Below are 14,034 nucleotides of genomic sequence, written 5' to 3'. Positions count from 1 at the left end.
AAAAACAGATTGTTGTGTGCCTAAGAAACAGGAGGATGGCCACTGGGGTGAGGGCTGGGTGACAGGCAGACCAGCTTAATGGGCATGCCATGTGAGCGGTCAGTTACACAGAGCTCTGCACTCAGAAATGCCCCACGCTTGAAACTAGAACAAAGGGGTGGTTGTACAACATTGTGAATATACTAACTTCTAGTGAATTGTACACTTTTAAATGGTTAATTGTATTTTAGGTGGATCTTACCTTAATTTTTTTTAAAGTGTGGAGAAAGAGTTTTGGTTAATTCAGCAAGTTCAGCTAAGTATGGGTCAATTAAGAGAAATTCTTTTCAATAAATTTAATCCAGCTTATGAGACCAGATTAAATTTCTCAGCAAGAGTGTGGAGTGTTGACTGTTGAATCCATTGAGGCGTTCTCACCTCCCTTACATGAAGAATTTGATCCTTAATTGATAAGATTGAACCCTCATCGCTAAGGAAAACTTAAATCCCTTCTTTTTAAAAAAAAAAATTTTATTTATTTATTTGACAGAGATCACAAGTAGGCAGAGAAGCAGGTAGAGAGAGAGGAGGAAGCAGGGTCCCTCTGAGCAGAGAGCCCGATGCGGGGCTCGATCCCAGGACTCTGGGATCATGACCTGAGCTGAAGGCAGAGGCTTTAACCCACTGAGCCACTCAGGCACCACTTAAATCCCTTCTTGACCCTTGACCAGAACCAAAGTCCAAACATGACAGGTCCTGGAGGATGAAAAGCAGTTAAAAACTAGGGAAAAGGAGTTCTGCTCAAAGAAAACAGTTGCAGGAATCTATTTAATTGCTTGGAAAAAACAGGTGATCATTTATGGAGGTGAATTAGGAGAGAACTTAACTAAGGAAACCCAGAATATAATTTCAGATCAAAATGAATTTCTTGGTTTGAGTGTACTCACTGGAGAGTCTGTATCCAGGGTGCTTGCCCTGACAGCTGGTAGCTGTTACTCTAGTAATCTGAAGTGTTGGTTTATGCAAACCTACATACAGTACCGACCTGTCATTAATTGGAATGACAGTGGAAATATCTTGGCATAAACCAGAGGAATAAATTCAATGATCTCAGGAGTCAGGATGACTTATTAAATCTGTATATGCATCTTGCTGACCAACCCCAAAATTATATGCCTTGAAAAGGCCCAGAATTACCCCTCCTTTACCAAAGCTAGAGGACAATCGATAAGGGGAGTGCCAAAATCATTAAAAAGCACTTTACTGACCATCATTTCTAAGCCAGGAACGATAGTGGGTGGGCCTATAATTGAAATACACTCTCATCTCAAGGAGGGTGGGAGGACTCTGGAGTGATACAACCCAGTAGTGGCAGTTACCCAACAAATATGAAGTGGGAAGTGTTAGGAATAAACAGCAGGGTTGGTATGAAATCAGAATGGTTTGATCCACAGAGATCTTGGGAAACAACTAGCTGATCATGGACAACCTATGACATTCCCACTTTTATTTTATTTTATTTTATTCTACTCTTTTATTTTATTTTATTTTATTTTGGTGGGCAGCAAAGTAAAGTTTATCGAATGATAGCAAAGTGATAGTACAAAACTTTCGAAGAGGGAGGGGACCCAAGAGGGTTGCCCTTAATTTTTATAACAGTAACAGAAAAAAACAAAAAAAAACCTTCCATGATCAGTGAAAAAGGCCTATCTTGATACAATAAACAGTTTTGGTCTTTCATCCAATTCCCACACCTGAGTCAATTCAGGTACCTAGACCACTGAAGAAAAAGAAAGTTAAGGACCCTTAAGGAAAGACCCAACAATAACACAGCAGGACCATACCATGAGTCTTTCTCCTGTCTTTTCTCCAGAGAACTTGGGCACAAATATTCAGACCTTTTGGGAACAATCAGACTATGGCCACACTAATTCCTGGATACCCAGAATGCATCTGAGCTGCACTTGAGTGTGGGCCTTATTGGAAATGTATGAATCAGCGTCCAGTCAGGAAAACAGAGGCCACCCTACATATTTCAAGCAGAGAGGAATTTAATGAAGGAGCTTATACCAGCTCCCAGGCCATAGGTCAACAGCTTTTAGGATAGAAAAAACAAACTACGAGTCACTGAAGTGCCTCATTCCCATAAAGTATAAATTAAAATAAAAGATCCTGACAGCATCACAGAGATGATGCCACCATGAAAGACTTAAAATAGGCAGAGGTGGTGATTTCTGTCCCATTTATATCCACGTCTTTGTTAGGAAAGTGGAAAAGACAGTCTTGAAGGAGGCAGAAGAATATTGTAAACGTAACCAAATGGTGACCTCATTTGCAAATACCGTTTACAGTCGTGGCTTTTGGGGGGGCATATATCAGGACCACCCCAGAACTTGATCAGGCAAATGCATTTTTCTCCACTATGACAAAGAATATGTGAGAAGCAATTAGCTTACAATCCTGCTTCAAAGAAAAGCCAACCCCGCTGCTGAATGCCCTAATTTAGTCTGTGGGAGCCTTGACCCTACCGCCGTCTTTATCAGTCTATTCAGTGCAGAAAACAGAAACTGCTCCAGGTGTTTCAAGCAGATCTGGCTTGCCAGCAGCCCCCGCTGCAGAGGGATGATGTCTGTCTTATTTCTGCTTTCCGAAGTCTCATGTGGGTGCACCTATTTGAAGGAACTGAATTTACATCCAGAACCTTCCTTAGCTGTACAGGAACGTGGGACACGGTCTTTGCTCTACAAATCCTCAAATAGAAGGAGGTTGGACTAGAGGTCAAGAATCAATCCAGGTTGGGGCGCCTGGGTGGCTCAATGGGTTAAAGCCTCTGCCTTCGGCTCAGGTCATGATCCCAGGGTCCTGGGATCGAATCCCAAATCGGGCTCTCTGCTCCGCGGGGAGCCTGCTTCCTCTCTCTCTCTGCCTGCCTCTCTGCCTACTTGTGATCTCTGTCTGTCAAATAGATAAATAAAATCTTTAAAAAAAAAAAAAAGAATCAATCCAGGTGTCTGTCCCTTTATCCCACAGGCTGTCACACTGGTGTCCCCATGCTGATAGAACCCAAGAAAGAGAAGATCAGGTGCCAAAGAATGGAAGATAAATCTCATCATGGAAGATAAATGCCAACATTAAAACTCTGAGTGCCATATGTTCTGAGATCCCTTCAGGACATTCCCTCCTGAGCAAAGGACAGGTTGCTGTACTTTGGATTTCCTTCATCTTAGAAGGAGCTCCAATGCTTGGTAGGTCTCTGGATTTTGGCAACATAGAACATCCCGGTGCACGGCTGCTACCCACTGGCCGGTCTCCAGCTTTGAGTAAGGCACCGGACAAGAGAGGGCAAAATAGGTCTCCCTCCCTGGTCCAGGCCACAGTTCAGCCTTTTAGCCCTCATGAGTGAACAGACCAGGGCTCAGAGCACCTGAGGTAAATCAAGGCACTCTGTGGGGTCAGCCCCAGACACCGAAAGCCCTCTGGAAACAGGCCCTTAAGGGCTCGGGAGCAAAGCCATGCTTCCTTCATAAGTGAGCATTTTTCTTTCGAGAAATAGCTCCTGGGTTTTTGCTGGGCTCGGTGGACTGCGCCGAGGGGCACCCCAAGTGACCCAGTAACCCGAGCTGCCTGTCAATCCCCATGGGCATCTGATCCTTATGCCCAGCAGTCCTCAAGGGGAAATGGTCCCAATAGAACTTGGCCTCAACAGCCCCAAAGGGACAATGGGCAGGGTGTTCTCACCCCCAGTGTTGTCCATTCCTGCCACGCTGCTAGAGTGACTTCAACCCAGGTGACTGGGGAGGAAAGAAATGTGGAATGACTTTATGTGCGTCCTGGCACCAGCCAGAAACGGACTGTTAAGGCTTGAGCAGCCTTCTCAGGATGACCCTGAAGGAGAACAGAGTCAGAAAGTTGTCCTGGTGGTAGAACTCGGAGGAAGTGGGACATGTGGGTTTCTACTTTGGAAGGACAGATGGCCTGAAATTAGGATCAACACTGAATCCTAGGCGGTGGCTACTGAAGGAGATTACAGAAGAGACTTGGGAACAAAAGGCTGGGGATGAAGGAGCAAGGACAGACCTTGCCGAAATGGGCCTGGGCCCGTAGAATGTTCCAAGCTAGATGAGTGATTGCAACAATGATCCACTATGAAGGGGGAAATATCAGAGCCTGGTTTTCTGATGACAGATTCTGAAACAGCAAGAAATAGCTTTATGGAAATGGGTAAGTGGTCCCAAAGGATAATGGGGTAGAAAATCCCTCAGCAGGCAGAACTGTAAGCAGCATGTCTCATTACCCACATTGCCTGGAAGGAGAGATGGCCTGAGGTGAGGATCTGTACCAGTTCACGGGCAGTGACTGATGATTTGAGCAGCTTACAAGATTGGAAGTTCATGACAAGGAGCTTTGAGAAAGATAGATTTGTTAGAAAGGTCCGTGATCGTGAGACAGCAGGTATGCCATTCAAATGTTGACATTAGGCTTCTACTGTGGGGGAAGTTGGTTTTGTTGTTGTTGTTGTTGTTGTTGTTGTTTTAAGTTTTTACTTATTTGTTTGAGAGAGAGAGAGAGAGCATGAGCAGGAGAGGGGCAGAGGGAGAGGGGGAAAGAGAGAGAGAAGCAAACTCCCCACTGAGCAGGGGGCCCAACATGGGGCTTGATCCCAGGACCCTGAGATCATGACCTGAGCCAAAGGCAGACACTTTTAATAATCAGCAAATAGAATGTTCAGTGGATGTTAACTAGATAACCTTTACCCCCAGCCAGTCCAGCTCTCCTTCAGTGGGTTCACTGACAAAGGAGCAAGACGACAGGAGTGGAGACTAAGAATGCATGGGCTCAAGAAGAGGGATGTCCTGGGACGCCTCCGTGGCTCCGTTGGTTGAGCATCCAACTCTTGGTTTTGGCTCGCGTCGTGATCTCAGGGGTCCTGAGATCCAGCCCCACTCAGACCTGTGACCAGCCGGAAGCCTGCTAGAGATTCTCTTTCCCCTTCCCCCTGCCCCTCCCACCACTTGCCCACGCACGTGCGCATGCTATCTCTCTCTCTCTCTCTCTCTCTCTCTCAAATAAATTAATCTTAAAAAAAAAAAAAGGAGAAGAGGGACTTCCCCTCACAAAGGCCAACCTGGCAGCCCCCACTACTGACCCCCAGTTTGCCCACAGCAGCACCTGGCGCTGGACCCTTGATCTGGTGTCATACCTTGAGGAATCAGGCCAACTACCGAGGGGCAGATGGATGACATAGAACCCTGTCCCTCATGGGGAATTTGTGCTTACTCTGGATTTGAATTTGCTTTTCCTGATTGCTCGCCTCTGCCAGAAACCTCCATCTGTGCACTTTATACACAGTCTCGTGATCTCACAAGATGTTGTTTCTAACCGTGGAAGTCACTCCACAAGAAAAGAAGTGAGATACTGAGCTGACACCTGCAGGATTCACTGGGCTTACCATGTGCTCTGTTAGTCAGCCTTCTAGAGCATTCCACAGGGTACAGGAATGCTCTGAACCAGGGAACCTACTGTTTCTCCTTCAGCTGGATAGCACCTCAAGAACCAAGGGGCCTGATGTAGGAGTGGTTCCTCTCACAATGAAACTTCTTGACACACTCAAACACTACCTGCTTCTTGGCCTCATGAGACTAGAGAGAAGAGAGGTGTGTTAAAAGCTTGTAGTGTGGGGTGCCTGGCTGGCTCAGTCATTAAGCGCCTGCCTTTGGCTCAGGTCATGATCCCAGGGTCCTGGGATCGAGCCCTGAATTGGGTTCTCTGCTCAGCAGGGGAGTCTGCTTCTCCCTCTCCCTCTGCCCCTGCTTATGTATTCTCTCTCTCTCTTTCTCTCAAGTAAATAAATAAATAAAATCTTCAAAAAAATTTATTTTTAACTGTATGCTCTAATGATCCTATTCCTAGTCCAAATCCCATGATCATAGTCACAGCAAGACTGCTGCAGTTCTATCCAAAAGGACCCCCCAGAGCCCAGATCTCTCAGGAATGAAAGTTTGGGTCTCTTCTGTGGGTTAAGAACTTAGCTATCCAGGGTGCCTGGGTGGCTCAGCCATTAAGTGTCTGCCTTCAGCTCAGGTCATGATCCCAGGGTCCTGGGATCAAGCCCCACATTGGGCTCCCTGCTCAGAAGGAAGCCTGCTTCTCCCTCTCCCACTCCCCATGCTTGTGTTCCCTCTCTCGCTTTGTCTCTCCCTGTCAAATAAATAAATAAAATATTTAAAAAAAAAAAAAGAACTTAGCTGTCCAGGTGGAAGAAACCTGGAAGAGGTAGAGCGAAGAAGGAAAGTCATAAATACAAATCAGCCTTTTAAAAAAAGTTTTATTTATTATTTTATAGAGAGAAGAGGGAGGCACCAAGGGAGAAGGAGAGAGAACCTCAAGCCAACTCCATGCCGAGTGCAGAGCCCAAAACCGGGCCCCATCTCACAACCCTGAGACCATGACCCCAGCCAAACACTTAACCGACTGTACCACCCAGGCACCCCACAAGATCAGCCTTAAAATGGGTTATGGAGGTAAGGATTATAGTCTCTACTTGAACTTCACTCCTTGATGTGTACACATATGTATATTAGATGTTTCTCCTTTCCCTCCCTTTCCCCTACCATGGTCTCCCGGCCCTTGTGCAGAGATTAACCTTGCCAGTTAGTCACAGACTGAAGAGTCTTAAGAAAGCTAGAGGAGGAACATCAAGGTGTTGTGGTTCCTTCCTTGGGAAGTAAGGGTGTTTTTAATTATAGCAGTCATAGCTGCTTTCTGCTAATTAGGAAACAAGTGTAAGTTTGGGACACAGGGTGTATGTATCTGGCAGCTAGTGGGATACATAGGACTATTAATATTTGCCCCCCATTACAGGAGAGGAAAAACTTTCCCTCAACCCTCCTAGGTTCCATAGCTGGGTCTATGAAATGCACTGATAACAGACAATTTAATAGGAGAAAAGGAATACAAATTTATTCACTTTTGATACTACGTGCAAGTGGGGATCAGAGGAAGGAAAAAGGGAAATATCCCAAAAAGCAATGGGAGTTGAGAGCTTATACCATATTTTAATAGGGGAAGGGGTGGGGAGATGTAGGCCACTTAGGGGAGAGAGTAAACGAAGGGCCCTTAGAAAAAGAGAAGGGGATACGATGGTTTGTGGCGTGGTGTCGACTTCTAGTCTCTCCTGTGATCAAAGTCAATCTTCCCAGGTTGATGAAGCTCCAGGGGAGGGGATTTGAGACAAATGAGTTCCTTTTGAAGGATTTGTCATTGAGCAGGTAAGGGGAATTCAGAGAAAGCCTCTTCCCCAATTTGCTGTTTTTTCAGGGGCAAGGCTCAAAATAATCAGTATACCAAAGCGTCATATTTTGTGCTGGCATTCCCTGAATTCTTAAACGATCCAACCCTAGTCTCCCTTTTGGGGAAGACCCTCTCTCTCTGATGTTCTAGTAAGAAGGAAATACCATCTTTCTCTTCCTACAGCTGTGACCTTCTACAGGAGCAAAGGGGGCTAGATCTTTCCTCTACCTAGTCTTAGGTATAGCTAGGGAGCAGGCTTCTGGTGTATGAGTCTCAAGAACAATGCTGGAAGCTGCTGGAAAGACATTATATTATTATTATTATTATTATTATTATTATTATTAACATTTTTTTCAATATGAGACAGCGGCTCAGAAAGGGAAGGTGGTTTCCTTCCCTGAGTCAGACCACAGCGCCACCTTCTGGAGTCTTGATGACAGCTATCCCAGGAGCCAAAGTCATTAACTCTACTGTGCCAACATCCTTTGTTCTCTGTACCACAGCACTCTACCTCCTGGGTGGTTGTAAGAGTTGCATGAGACAACAGTGCCCAGCACACAAAAAAATGTTCCCTTCTGTAAACTATAAAGTGATACACAAATGTACGGGTGGCCAGAGGAAAAAGAGCTTTGCTGGAGATCACACAGCACAGGACATTAGGAATACAACCAGGACCCAGAGTGTACTGGTAAAAGTTTAACTGGCTTCAGGGTTGGGGGGGCAGGACATGAGTTGTGATATTTGTAGATCTGATGAAGTCAATACTCCAATCTTCCTCAATTTTAAACTACCAATGTGACCTCACTGAGCAGAGTTGGCAAGAGATGTGAAGCAAATAGGCACAATAAATGTAAGCCACTTCAAAGGCATAGATGATCATGAAATGTATAAAAATAATTGTATAGTGATGAATTTGGGGCATTTATTACCTTTGTTTTTATATAATCTATTTCATGTAATTTTTATAATGGCTGTGTTCAACAATCAGCTCATAAAATTTCTAAAATTTTAAGTCAGCTCTAAAAGGCTGGACTAGAACCATTCTGCAGGCTTTCAGGCATGCCCTATGCTGCCTCTACCAGGACTCAGGCATTCTTATTTTGCACTGGGTCCCACAAATGTAGCGGGTCCTGCTCCCAACACTTCTGGAATCTCCATAGTAGAACCAGGGTGGGTTTTGGAGATTTCACCTCCCAGGATCATCCCAGGGCTAGCTGCCTTCCACAGAGGAAGCCAAGCATCTCTAGGGGAGCCAGAGGGCATCCTAGGACTGCTCCCATCTGCTCCGCCTGGAGACCAGGAACCAGCTTCACCTGAATGAGACCATAGCCCCCCCTGGCGGCACCAGGATGTCACGTCTCCCTGGGAGCCGAAGCCAAGAAGACCCTGGGACAAGAACTATCTGCCAAGAGGTGTCCAGCAGGGCAGGAGGGGGGATGTCAGCTAAAGGAGAGTCTGAGGGTCAGGGATGGACCAAATTTATACATTCATACCTCATCTAAGAGCTAGGAGAAAATGTAGAGATCCTAAGGATGGTGAAAAAAAAAAAACAGTTCCAGTGAGAGAAAGTGACCAATACCCATAACCCAGGGTTAAAACGTACTCTGCTAATCACAATCCAGTGTTCTTGCAAAATATTGTTCAATTAAACAGATGACTATTACCCCTCTACCAGTGACTAGCACTGTGTTAGACTCTGAGGACAGGGGTAAGGGGACAAAACAATAATAATTACCATACTAAGGACTTTGTCACATGATGTGTTAGGTGTCCTACTTATTTTACTTAATCCCTACAACAACCAGGAGTAGTATCCCCATTTTAATGATGAAGACAATAAAGCCAGGGGACATTAACTTGCCTTATTCCACAGGACTGAGAAGCAACTAAGCTGGGATTTGAACCCCGATCTGCTGGCTGGCAGTGAAGGAAGTCAAGGGACCAGGTGTGGGGATGAGCAGATGAGGAGGACCAGAAATCCAAGCAAAGGATCCCAGTCAGTCCACACACACTGAGGAACTCATGGGCAAGCACTGCGCTAAGCCTGGGGTCAGGGACTGAGCTAATGCCAACCGAAGAGTAGTTTGCAGTCCTTGCCTGTCTGCAGCTTATCAGCTGGGTGGAAAGCAGGACGGGAGGCTGGATGAAGTAAGACTTGTGAGGTGTGCTGAAACTGGATTAGACAGTCTTGGGTTCAAATCAGCCTTGGGAAAGTCACTCCATCCCTGAATCTCAGCTTCCTCAAAAGAGAGATTAAAAATATTTTCTACCTCATAGGGTTCCTGGGAAAATCACACAAGGTACACTATGTAAAATGCTTCGCCTGTTTAATAAATAGCATCATTAGACCTATTAGCAGTAGAGTCTGGTCACTTGGTCCCACTACCTTCACAGCACGAGCCAGTTCCATATTCACAAACCTTCCATGACTCTCTTCTGGCTATGGTTTAGGTTTGAATTTTTAGCCCTGCCTCCAAGGGTCTCAGGACTAGATGCTAACGACCTTTGCAGCTTCATCTCTATCCTCCTCTTTTCCCTTCTCATGTTAGCCACTCCAGCTTGCTCCAAATTAGTCCTGTCTCTGTCCTTACTCTCCTTACATTCATTCTTTCATTTGCTCAACAAATATTGAGTGTCTGTTATGCGCCAGGCACTGGTCCAGGTGCTAGGAGTAGACAGGTAAACAAGACGAAGATTTCTGCCTTCAGCAGAGCCTGGCTGGCTCAGCCGATGAAACATGGGACTCTTGATCTTGGGGTTGTGAGTTTGAGCCCCACGTTGGGTGTAGAGCTTATTTAAAAAATAATAAAATAAATAAAATAAAAATCCCTATCTCTGGTGATAATATCTTTTTTTTTTTTTAAATCCCTGTCTTCATGGAAGACACATTCGAGTCACAGGGAGGCAGACAGTTCTTTCCTGCTATTTTTTTTAAAGATTTTATTTATCTACTTGAGAGAGAGAGAGAGACAGAGTAGAGAGGGAGAGTGAGAGGGAGAAGCAGACTCCCCACTGAGAAGAGAGCTTGATGTGGGACTCGACCCCAGGACTCTGGGATCATGAATTGAGCCAAAGGCAGATGCCCAACTGAATCACCCAGGTGCCCCTTTTTCTGTTTTTAAAAGTAAAAACAGATAGTATATCAGACAGTGGTAAGTGGTGTAGAGAAAAAATTGAGCCGGAGAGAGGGATGGGAATGCAAGGATGTAGGTTGCAATTTTAAATAATGTGTTCAGAGTGGGTAAAAAACAATATTCGAGTGAAGATTTGAAGGGAAAAAGTTCAAAGGCCTGGAGTCAGAGGTGAATGCTGAGAACTTTCAAGGAACATCAAAATGGCCAATATGGCTGGAACAGAATGACCAAAGTAGTTTGAGGTCAGTTCAACTACATAGTGTCTTACAGGAGATTGTGAAGACGTAGCAGCTTTTCCCAGAGTGCAATAAGTAGACATTGGAGAATTTGGAGCAGAGGAGGATCATGATCTGATTTACAAAATTTTTTTTAAGATTTTGACAGAGAGAGACACAGGGAGAGTGGGAACACAAGCAGGGGGAGTGGGAGAAGGAGAAGTAGGCTTCCCTCTGAGCAGGAAGCCCCATGTGGGGCTTGATCCCAGGACCATGGGATCATGACCTGAGCTGAAGGCAGACACTTAATGACTGAGCCACTCAGGCGCCCCTGATTTACAGAAATTTTAATGTGATAAATAGAACATGAAACTTAGAACTTCACTATTTTCAACTATACAGTTCAGTAGCAGTAAGTACATTCACGGTGTTGTGAATTCACATCTCCAGAATTTTTTCATCATAACAAACTGAAACTCCAAACCCATTATTAAACAATAATTCCCCATTCCCTCTTCCCCCTAGCCCCTTGTATCCACCACTCTACTTTTTGTTTCTTATGAATTTTGATTACTCCAGGTATGTCATATAAATGGAATTATATAATATTTATCTTTTTGTGACTGGCTTATTTCACTTGGCATAATGTCTTCAAGATTCATCCACACCATAGCATGTGTCAGAATTTCCTTACTTTTTAAGGCTGAATAATATTCCACTATATGTATATACCACATTTTGTTTATCCATTCATCTGTCGATGGACACTTGGGTTTCTCACACCTCTTGGCTATTGAGAAAACACAGCGATGAACATGGGTGTAGAAATACGTTAAGATTCCTGCTCTCAGGACACATGGGTAGCTAAATCAGTTAGGCGTTTGCCTTCAGCTCAGGTCAGGATCCCAGATCCAGGATCGAGCCCCATGCTGAGCTCCCTGCTAAGTGGGGAGTTTTCTTCTGCCCCTCCGCATGCTCCTTCTCTCTCTCTCTCTCTCACTCTCTCTCTCTCAAATAAATAAATAAATATTTTTTAAAGATTTTATTTATTTATTTCACAGACAGAGATCACAAATAGGTAGAGAGGCAGGTGGGGGGTGGGGGGGGAGCAAGCTCCCTGCCAAGCAGAGAGCCCGATGCGGGGCTCGATCCCAGGACCCTGGGATCATGACCTGAGCCGAAGGCAGAGGGTTTAACCCACTGAGCCACCCAGGCGCCCCTAAATAAAATCTTTTTTAAAAAATCCTGCTTTCAGTTCTTTTGGGCATATACCATGGCGTGGAATTGCTGGATCATATGGTAATTCTATGCTCAGTTTTTTGAGGAATCACCATATTGTTTTCCAGAGCAGCTGTGCCATTTTACATTCTGTTATGTTTTTCAAGACATTACTTTCAGGATGAATTAAGGCTATACAATGGGAAGGCAAGAGTGGGACAGAGATACCAGTTAAAAGTTTCTCGAATTTATCTAGATGAGAAACATAGTGGCTGTGATTTACATAGTAGCAGGGGAGATAGTAAGAAGAGACCAGGTTCTAGTTTTGCTTTAAAGGTAGAGCCAACACAATCTGTTAAGGGTCAACTCTGATTTTGGCTCAGGTCATGATCTCAGGGTTATGAGACAGAGCCCTGTGTTGGGCTCCAGGCTGGGTGTAGAGCCTGCTTAAGATTCTCTCTCTCCCTTTCCCTCTGCCCCTTCCACCCTTTCCCTCTCAATAAATAAATAAATAAGAAATAAATAAAGGTAGAACCAATAGATTTGCCAAGGAGCTAGCTTTGGAGTAAGAAAGAAAGAGATCGGGGCTCCTGGGTGGCTCAGTGGGTTGAGCCTCTGCCTTCAGCTCAGGTCATGATCCCAGGGTCCTGGGATCGAGTCCTGCATCATGCTCTCTGCTCAGCAGGGAGCCTGCTTCTCCTCTCTCTCTGCCTGCCTCTCTGCCTACTTGTGATCTATCTCTCTGTCCAATAAATAAATAAAATCTTAAAAGGAAAGAAAGAAAGGAAGGAAGGAAGGAAGGAAGGAAGGAAGGAAGGAAGGAAGGAAGGAAGAAAGAAATATCTCCCCTGCGGGGTGCCTGGGTGGCTCAGTGGGTTAAAGCCTCTGCCTTCGGCTCAGGTCATGATCCCACGGTCCTGGGATCGAGCCCCACATCGAGCTCTCTGCTCGGCAGGGAGCCTGCTTCCTCCTCTCTCTCTGCCTGCTTCTCTGCCTATTTGTGATCTCTGTCTGTCAAATAAATAAATAAATAAATTTTAAAAAAAGAAAAGCTTATTCTTGAAAAAAATATATAGATCTTCCCCGTTTTTGGCTTGAGCAACTGGAGGAATGAGGTTGCCATTTATAGCTTTGGGTAAGTTTGCAGAAAGTTGAGGTTAATGCATCAGGAGTTGGGGGGCATATTAAGTTTAATATGCCTATTATACAACCAAATATTGATAATGATCCTGGTATTCAGAGGTGTGTGGGTTAAAGAAAAATTTGAGAGCAGCCAGTGTATAGATGGCATTTAAAATCATGAGACTTGATGAGATCATCTGGTGAATGATTACAGACACACAAAAAGAGTGGGCACTCTGAGCCTTGGGACATTCCAGCAATAAGAGGTCAATGAAAAAAAACAGTAGAGAACAGTGAGAAGGAGATGCCGGTGAAGTAAGAGGAGAGTCAGAAGGGCACTGGTGTCCTGGAAGCCAAGTGAAGATAGTGTTTTTAAAAGTCGGAAGGTGACCAACTGTGTCAAGACAGATGCTGTTGGTCCAAATAAAGATCGAAAGTTGGTCATTGCTCTTAGCATCCCAATACAAATCAGGCAAAAACCTGACGAAAGTGAATTCAATAAATGATGGGAAGAGACGGGAATTGGAGCAGGTATGACAGGAACAATCCTGTAAAGCGGGGAAACGGAACGGGGCGGGGGGGCGGATTACTAAAGCTCTCCCAGTAAACAGACAAGAGGCGATGGTATTTGATGGGTAGCAGATCCAGAAAGTCTCTCCCTTTCACAAGCCAATCCATGTCCGTTGAAGAATTTTTCTCCGTACACCTGCAGACCCTGGCCCAGTGCCCTGCTCTGCGCTTGTTGAATTAGCCCGAAGAGACCGCAAGCAACGGCTACGCGGCTTGTTTCATAAAGGGGGGTGGTCCTAGCCCTGCGCTCTAGGATCCAGACTTTCGAGCTCCAGACTGGCTCCCTTCCTTCCTCGCCTCTGCGCGAACATCTCCGCGGTCCTGGCCGGCGGACGTGGCCCCTGGCAGCCACCGTATCCGAAGTCAGTTGATAAAAAGTAGGTGCTGGTGGGGGTAGGGCTAACGCTTGGGGATGGACTTGAGAACCGAATTGAGTGAGGATTGGGCCGAGACTTCAGGGGCGGAGCTTAAGAGCGAACGCTAGACGGAGGGTGAACCGAGCTCAT

This window comes from Lontra canadensis, unplaced genomic scaffold (genome assembly GCF_010015895.1).
Source record: "Lontra canadensis isolate GAN:19392208 unplaced genomic scaffold, GSC_riverotter_1.0 scaffold60, whole genome shotgun sequence".
NCBI lineage: Eukaryota > Metazoa > Chordata > Mammalia > Carnivora > Mustelidae > Lontra > Lontra canadensis.
Note: the sequence above shows the minus strand (reverse complement) of the source record.